Genomic DNA, 7,500 nt, shown 5'->3' with positions numbered 1-7,500 from the left:
CTCGTGCGCACGGCCTCCCGGATGTGCCGGGCGGGTGCGCGAGCTCGCCGGCCGCTGGAAGTCGAATGAGGCGCCGCGACCACCTCCGCGGTGCTTATAAACAGCCGATCCGCTCGGCGGGGGCTATTTTCGGCCACTTGGCTCGTGCGCACGGCCTCCCGGATGTGCCGGGCGGGTGCGCGAGCTCGCCGGCCGCTGGAAGTCGAATGAGGCGCCGCGACCACCTCCGCGGTGCTTATAAACAGCCGATCCGCTCGGCGGGGGCTATTTTCGGCCACTTGGCTCGTGCGCACGGCCTCCCGGATGTGCCGGGCGGGTGCGCGAGCTCGCCGGCCGCTGGAAGTCGAATGAGGCGCCGCGACCACCTCCGCGGTGCTTATAAACAGCCGATCCGCTCGGCGGGGGCTATTTTCGGCCACTTGGCTCGTGCGCACGGCCTCCCGGATGTGCCGGGCGGGTGCGCGAGCTCGCCGGCCGCTGGAAGTCGAATGAGGCGCCGCGACCACCTCCGCGGTGCTTATAAACAGCCGATCCGCTCGGCGGGGGCTATTTTCGGCCACTTGGCTCGTGCGCACGGCCTCCCGGATGTGCCGGGCGGGTGCGCGAGCTCGCCGGCCGCTGGAAGTCGAATGAGGCGCCGCGACCACCTCCGCGGTGCTTATAAACAGCCGATCCGCTCGGCGGGGGCTATTTTCGGCCACTTGGCTCGTGCGCACGGCCTCCCGGATGTGCCGGGCGGGTGCGCGAGCTCGCCGGCCGCTGGAAGTCGAATGAGGCGCCGCGACCACCTCCGCGGTGCTTATAAACAGCCGATCCGCTCGGCGGGGGCTATTTTCGGCCACTTGGCTCGTGCGCACGGCCTCCCGGATGTGCCGGGCGGGTGCGCGAGCTCGCCGGCCGCTGGAAGTCGAATGAGGCGCCGCGACCACCTCCGCGGTGCTTATAAACAGCCGATCCGCTCGGCGGGGGCTATTTTCGGCCACTTGGCTCGTGCGCACGGCCTCCCGGATGTTCCGGGCGGGTGCGCGAGCTCGCCGGCCGCTGGAAGTCGAATGAGGCGCCGCGACCACCTCCGCGGTGCTTATAAAAAGCCGATCCGCTCGGCGGGGGCTATTTTCGGCCACTTGGCTCGTGCGCACGGCCTCCCGGATGTGCCGGGTAGGGTGCGCGAGCTCGCCGGCCGCTTGAAGTCGAATGAGGCGCCGCGACCACCTCCGCGGTGCTTATAAACAGCCGATCCGCTCGGCGGGGGCTATTTTCGGCCACTTGGCTCGTGCGCACGGCCTCCCGGATGTGCCGGGCGGGTGCGCGAGCTCGCCGGCCGCTGGAAGTCGAATGAGGCGCCGCGACCACCTCCGCGGTGCTTATAAACAGCCGATCCGCTCGGCGGGGGCTATTTTCGGCCACTTGGCTCGTGCGCACGGCCTCCCGGATGTGCCGGGCGGGTGCGCGAGCTCGTTGGCCGCTGGAAGTCGAATGAGGCGCCGCGACCACCTCCGCGGTGCTTATAAACAGCCGATCCGCTCGGCGGGGGCTATTTTCGGCCACTTGGCTCGTGCGCACGGCCTCCCGGATGTGCCGGGCGGGTGCGCGAGCTCGCCGGCCGCTGGAAGTCGAATGAGGCGCCGCGACCACCTCCGCGGTGCTTATAAACAGCCGATCCGCTCGGCGGGGGCTATTTTCGGCCACTTGGCTCGTGCGCACGGCCTCCCGGATGTGCCGGGCGGGTGCGCGAGCTCGCCGGCCGCTGGAAGTCGAATGAGGCGCCGCGACCACCTCCGCGGTGCTTATAAACAGCCGATCCGCTCGGCGGGGGCTATTTTCGGCCACTTGGCTCGTGCGCACGGCCTCCCGGATGTGCCGGGCGGGTGCGCGAGCTCGCCGCCCGCCGGAAGTCGAATGAGGCGCCGCGACCACCTCTGCGGTTCTTATAAACAGCCGATCCGCTCGGCGGGGGCTATTTTCGGCCACTTGGCTCGTGCGCACGGCCTCCCGGATGTGCCGGGCGGGTGCGCGAGCTCGCCGGCCGCTGGAAGTCGAATGAGGCGCCGCGACCACCTCCGCGGTGCTTATAAACAGCCGATCCGCTCGTCGGGGGCTATTTTTGGCCACTTGGCTCGTGCGCACGGCCTCCCGGAGTTGCCGGGCGGGTGCGCGAGCTCGCCGGCCGCTGGAAGTCGAATGAGGCGCCGCGACCACCTCCGCGGTGCTTACAAACAGCCGATCCGCTCGGCGGGGGCTATTTTCGGCCACTTGGCTCGTGCGCACGGCCTCCCGGATGTGCCGGGCGGGTGCGCGAGCTCGCCGGCCGCTGGAAGTCGAATGAGGCGCCGCGCCCACCTCCGCGGTGCTTATAAACAGCCGATCCGCTCGGCGGGGGCTATTTTCGGCCACTTGGCTCGTGCGCACGGCCTCCCGGATGTGCCGGGCGGGTGCGCGAGCTCGCCGGCCGCTGGAAGTCGAATGAGGCGCCGCGACCACCTCCGCGGTGCTTATAAACAGCCGATCCGCTCGGCGGGGGCTATTTTCGGCCACTTGGCTCGTGCGCACGGCCTCCCGGATGTGCCGGGCGGGTGCGCGAGCTCGCCGGCCGCTGGAAGTCGAATGAGGCGCCGCGACCACCTCCGCGGTGCTTATTAACAGCCGATCCGCTCGGCGGGGGCTATTTTCGGCCACTTGGCTCGTGCGCACAGCCTCCCGGATGTGCCGGGCGGGTGCGCGAGCTCGCCGGCCGCTGGAAGTCGAATGAGGCGCCGCGACCACCTCCGCGGTGCTTATAAACAGCCGATCCGCTCGGCGGGGGCTATTTTCGGCCACTTGGCTCGTGCGCACGGCCTCCCGGATGTGCCGGGCGGGTGCGCGAGCTCGCCGGCCGCTTGAAGTCGAATGAGGCGCCGCGACCACCTCCGCGGTGCTTATTAACAGCCGATCCGCTCGGCGGTGGCTATTTTCGGCCACTTGGCTCGTGCGCACGGCCTCCCGGATGTGCCGGGCGGGTGCGCGAGCTCGCCGGCCGCTTGAAGTCGAATGAGGCGCCGCGACCACCTCCGCGGTGCTTATTAACAGCCGATCCGCTCGGCGGGGGCTATTTTCGGCCACTTGGCTCGTGCGCACAGCCTCCCGGATGTGCCGGGCGGGTGCGCGAGCTCGCCGGCCGCTGGAAGTCGAATGAGGCGCCGCGACCACCTCCGCGGTGCTTATAAACAGCCGATCCGCTCGGCGGGGGCTATTTTCGGCCACTTGGCTCGTGCGCACGGCCTCCCGGATGTGCCGGGCGGGTGCGCGAGCTCGCCGGCCGCTTGAAGTCGAATGAGGCGCCGCGACCACCTCCGCGGTGCTTATTAACAGCCGATCCGCTCGGCGGTGGCTATTTTCGGCCACTTGGCTCGTGCGCACGGCCTCCCGGATGTGCCGGGCGGGTGCGCGAGCTCGCCGGCCGCTTGAAGTCGAATGAGGCGCCGCGACCACCTCCGCGGTGCTTATAAACAGCCGATCCGCTCGGCGGGGGCTATTTTCGGCCACTTGGCTCGTGCGCACGGCCTCCCGGATGTGCCGGGCGGGTGCGCGAGCTCGCCGGCCGCTGGAAGTCGAATGAGGCGCCGCGACCACCTCCGCGGTGCTTATAAACAGCCGATCCGCTCGGCGGGGGCTATTTTCGGCCACTTGGCTCGTGCGCACGGCCTCCCGGATGTGCCGGGCGGGTGCGCGAGCTCGCCGGCCGCTGGAAGTCGAATGAGGCGCCGCGACCACCTCCGCGGTGCTTATAAACAGCCGATCCGTTCGGCGGGGGCTATTTTCGGCCACTTGGCTCGTGCGCACGGCCTCCCGGATGTGCCGGGCGGGTGCGCGAGCTCGCCGGCCGCTGGAAGTCGAATGAGGCGCCGCGACCACCTCCGCGGTGCTTATAAACAGCCGATCCGCTCGGCGGGGGCTATTTTCGGCCACTTGGCTCGTGCGCACGGCCTCCCGGATGTGCCGGGCGGGTGCGCGAGCTCGCCGGCCGCTGGAAGTCGAATGAGGCGCCGCGACCACCTCCGCGGTGCTTATAAACAGCCGATCCGCTCGGCGGGGGCTATTTTCGGCCACTTGGCTCGTGCGCACGGCCTCCCGGATGTGCCGGGCGGGTGCGCGAGCTCGCCGGCCGCTGGAAGTCGAATGAGGCGCCGCGACCACCTCCGCGGTGCTTATAAACAGCCAATCCGCTCGGCGGGGGCTATTTTCGGCCACTTGGCTCGTGCGCACGGCCTCCCGGATGTGCCGGGCGGGTGCGCGAGCTCGCCGGCCGCTGGAAGTCGAATGAGGCGCCGCGACCACCTCCGCGGTGCTTATAAACAGCCGATCCGCTCGGCGGGAGCTATTTTCGGCCACTTGGCTCGTGCGCACGGCCTCCCGGATGTGCCGGGCGGGTGCGCGAGCTCGCCGGCCGCTGGAAGTCGAATGAGGCGCCGCGACCACCTCCGCGGTGCTTATAAACAGCCGATCCGCTCGGCGGGGGCTATTTTCGGCCACTTGGCTCGTGCGCACGGCCTCCCGGATGTGCCGGGCGGGTGCGCGAGCTCGCCGGCCGCTGGAAGTCGAATGAGGCGCCGCGACCACCTCCGCGGTGCTTACAAACAGCCGATCCGCTCGGCGGGGGCTATTTTCGGCCACTTGGCTCGTGCGCACGGCCTCTCGGATGTGCCGGGCGGGTGCGCGAGCTCGCCGGCCGCTGGAAGTCGAATGAGGCGCCGCGACCACCTCCGCGGTGCTTATAAACAACCGATCCGCTCGGCGGGGGCTATTTTCGGCCACTTGGCTCGTGCGCACGGCCTCCCGGATGTGCCGGGCGGGTGCGCGAGCTCGCCGGCCGCTGGAAGTCGAATGAGGCGCCGCGACCACCTCCGCGGTGCTTATAAACAGCCGATCCGCTCGGCGGGGGCTATTTTCGGCCACTTGGCTCGTGCGCACGGCCTCCCGGATGTGCCGGGCGGGTGCGCGAGCTCGCCGGCCGCTGGAAGTCGAATGAGGTGCCCGACCACCTCCGCGGTGCTTATAAACAGCCGATCCGCTCGGCGGGGGCTATTTTCGGCCACTTGGCTCGTGCGCACGGCCTCCCGGATGTGCCGGGCGGGTGCGCGAGCTCGCCGGCCGCTGGAAGTCGAATGAGGCGCCGCGACCACCTCCGCGGTGCTTATAAACAGCCGATCCGCTCGGCGGGGGCTATTTTCGGCCACTTGGCTCGTGCGCACGGCCTCCCGGATGTGCCGGGCGGGTGCGCGAGCTCGCCGGCCGCTGGAAGTCCAATGAGGCGCCGCGATCTCCTCCGCGGTGCTTATAAAGTGCCGATCCGCTCGGCTTGGAGCTATTTCCGGCCTCCCGTTGGTGCCGGGCGGCGTGCGCGAGCTCGCCGGCCGCGATCTCCTCCGCGGTGCTTATAAACAGCAGCATGCGCACGGCCTCCCAGAATTTGAACACATTTCGTCAATAAATTTCGCATATTGAATTTTGAAGTTTAATATAATGCAACAATTGAGCTCGACTTATACAAAGGATATATCATAAAATCGTAAATTTCCGTCGAATTTTAGGGGGTCGACTTATACACCGAGTCGACCTGTACACCGGCAAATACGGTAAATACGATTAAATAAAATGATACGACTGGCATAAAAACAAATATAAACCACATAAAAATAAAAGTCACCATTACGTTGAATTATTGGGAGCACCGAGCTTGTTTCTCAGAAACGAGCCGGTCCCATCCAGGCGTAATCGGAGACAATGAAACCCGAAGTGGTTAAGGTTTGTCTTTTAATGCAGGATGCTTGGTCTCCATGTGCCGAAGCAGTTTTGAAGGCTTCATTGGCTCGCTCGCTAGTTTCAGGGGCGATTGTGTCTATAAAATGCAAAATGTTGGGTCACCTCACGGCTTACGGCCATACTACCCTGAGAACGCCCGATCTCGTCCGATCTCGGAAGCTAAGCAGGGTCGGGCCTGGTTAGTACTTGAATGGGAGACCGCCTGGGAATACCAGGTGCTGTAAGCTTTTTCTTTTTCTTATGTGCACTTCAATCGTTTAAGAAGCTATTTTTTACAACACCCATCACGAATGGCATCCGGAAACAGCAAGCCTAATTTAAACTCCGACATTGAAACTATAACACGAGTTTGAAAGCTATATTATGTGGTGACATCCACAGCATTGTAGTTAAATTTTTTACCGCTAGAGAGAAGACTATGTACAGTGAGCATGGCTCCCTGTGAACTCAAAGCAGCAGGCTTGACTTGTAAAAGAACCCAACACAACACTTCCATGAAGTGTTTTTAAACTTTTCAAGGCATTTATTTTGATTCAGCAAAATGCAGGTCGCAACGGCAAATTCGTGCTACCGCATAAAAAGCTGTCAATAACTTTTCATGATAGCCATGTTTCCAGAAAACACCAAAAGCCTTGGAAGAAAGACTGTTTCGGCCCTGGTTGTAAAAAAAACAAAAAAAAACAAAAGTGAAGGGTGACCGTCCGGGAATACCAGGTGCTGAAAGCCTTTTTTTTTTTTTTTTTGTCCCACGTCAATTGTGAAAGGAAACTTTTACCACAGCCATCAAGTCCCGCCGCTGCTTGGCATGGTTTCAGGGGCGATTGTGTCTATAAAATGAAAAATTCTGAGCGGTCTCACGGCTTACGGCCATACTACCCTGAGAGCGCCCGATCTCGTCCGATCTCGGAGGCTAAGCAGGGTCGGGCCTGGTTAGTACTTGGATGGGAGACCGCCTGGGAATACCAGTTACCGTAAGCTTTTTTTTTTTTTTTTTTTCTTATGTGCACTTCAATCGTTTAAGCCAAGAACTTTTTACAGCACCCATCAAGAATGGCATTCGGAAACTGCAAGCCTAGTTTGAACTCCGACACTGAAACTACAACACGAGTTTAAAACCTACATTGTGTGGCGACAGCCATAGCATTGCAGTTCACGTTTTTACCGCTAGAGGACAGACTATGTACAGTGAATAAAGAGCATGGCTCCCTGTGAACTCAAAGCAGCAGTCTTTACTTGTAAAAGATCCCAGCACAACACATTGTGCTTCCATGTAGTGTTTTTACCTTTTTCATGACATTTATTTTGATACAGCCAAATGCAGGTTTTGTGCACTTCACTTTTCCGTTGGGCATTCGCGTAGAACCCTATTCCAGTTACGGCCAGATTCTTTTAGACTAGTGGTACCCAAACTTTCTTGCGCCACGGACCGGCTACGCGTCAGAAATATTTTTGCGGACCTGCCTTTATATATATAAATAAACAATAAATCTATATAAATAAATACTACATTTATAATAAATATATATAAATAGGATTAAATAAAATGATACGACTGGCATAAAAACAAATATAAACCACATAAAAATAAAAGTCACCATTACCTTGAATTATTGGGAGCACCGAGCTTGTTTCTCAGAAACGAGCCGGTCCCATCCAGGCGTAATCGGAGACAATGAAACCCAAAGTGGTTAAGGTTTGTCT

The 7,500-nt window shown here is 61.9% G+C and overlaps 2 non-coding genes across 2 annotated transcripts; both read left to right on the top strand.

Moving 5' to 3' along the window:
- Nucleotides 1-5,907: 5,907 nt before the first annotated feature.
- Nucleotides 5,908-6,026, top strand: LOC125981613 (5S ribosomal RNA). The gene has a single exon (XR_007486100.1). It is a non-coding gene; the product is annotated as a 5S ribosomal RNA (ribosomal RNA).
- A 632-nt stretch (nucleotides 6,027-6,658) lies between these two features.
- LOC125981493 (5S ribosomal RNA) lies at nucleotides 6,659-6,777 on the top strand. The gene has a single exon (XR_007485998.1). It is a non-coding gene; the product is annotated as a 5S ribosomal RNA (ribosomal RNA).
- Nucleotides 6,778-7,500: the final 723 nt, after the last annotated feature.

Source organism: Syngnathus scovelli, chromosome 14 (genome assembly GCF_024217435.2).
Source record: "Syngnathus scovelli strain Florida chromosome 14, RoL_Ssco_1.2, whole genome shotgun sequence".
NCBI classification, from domain to species: domain Eukaryota; kingdom Metazoa; phylum Chordata; class Actinopteri; order Syngnathiformes; family Syngnathidae; genus Syngnathus; species Syngnathus scovelli.
This window is presented reverse-complemented; position numbering and strand designations above follow the sequence as displayed.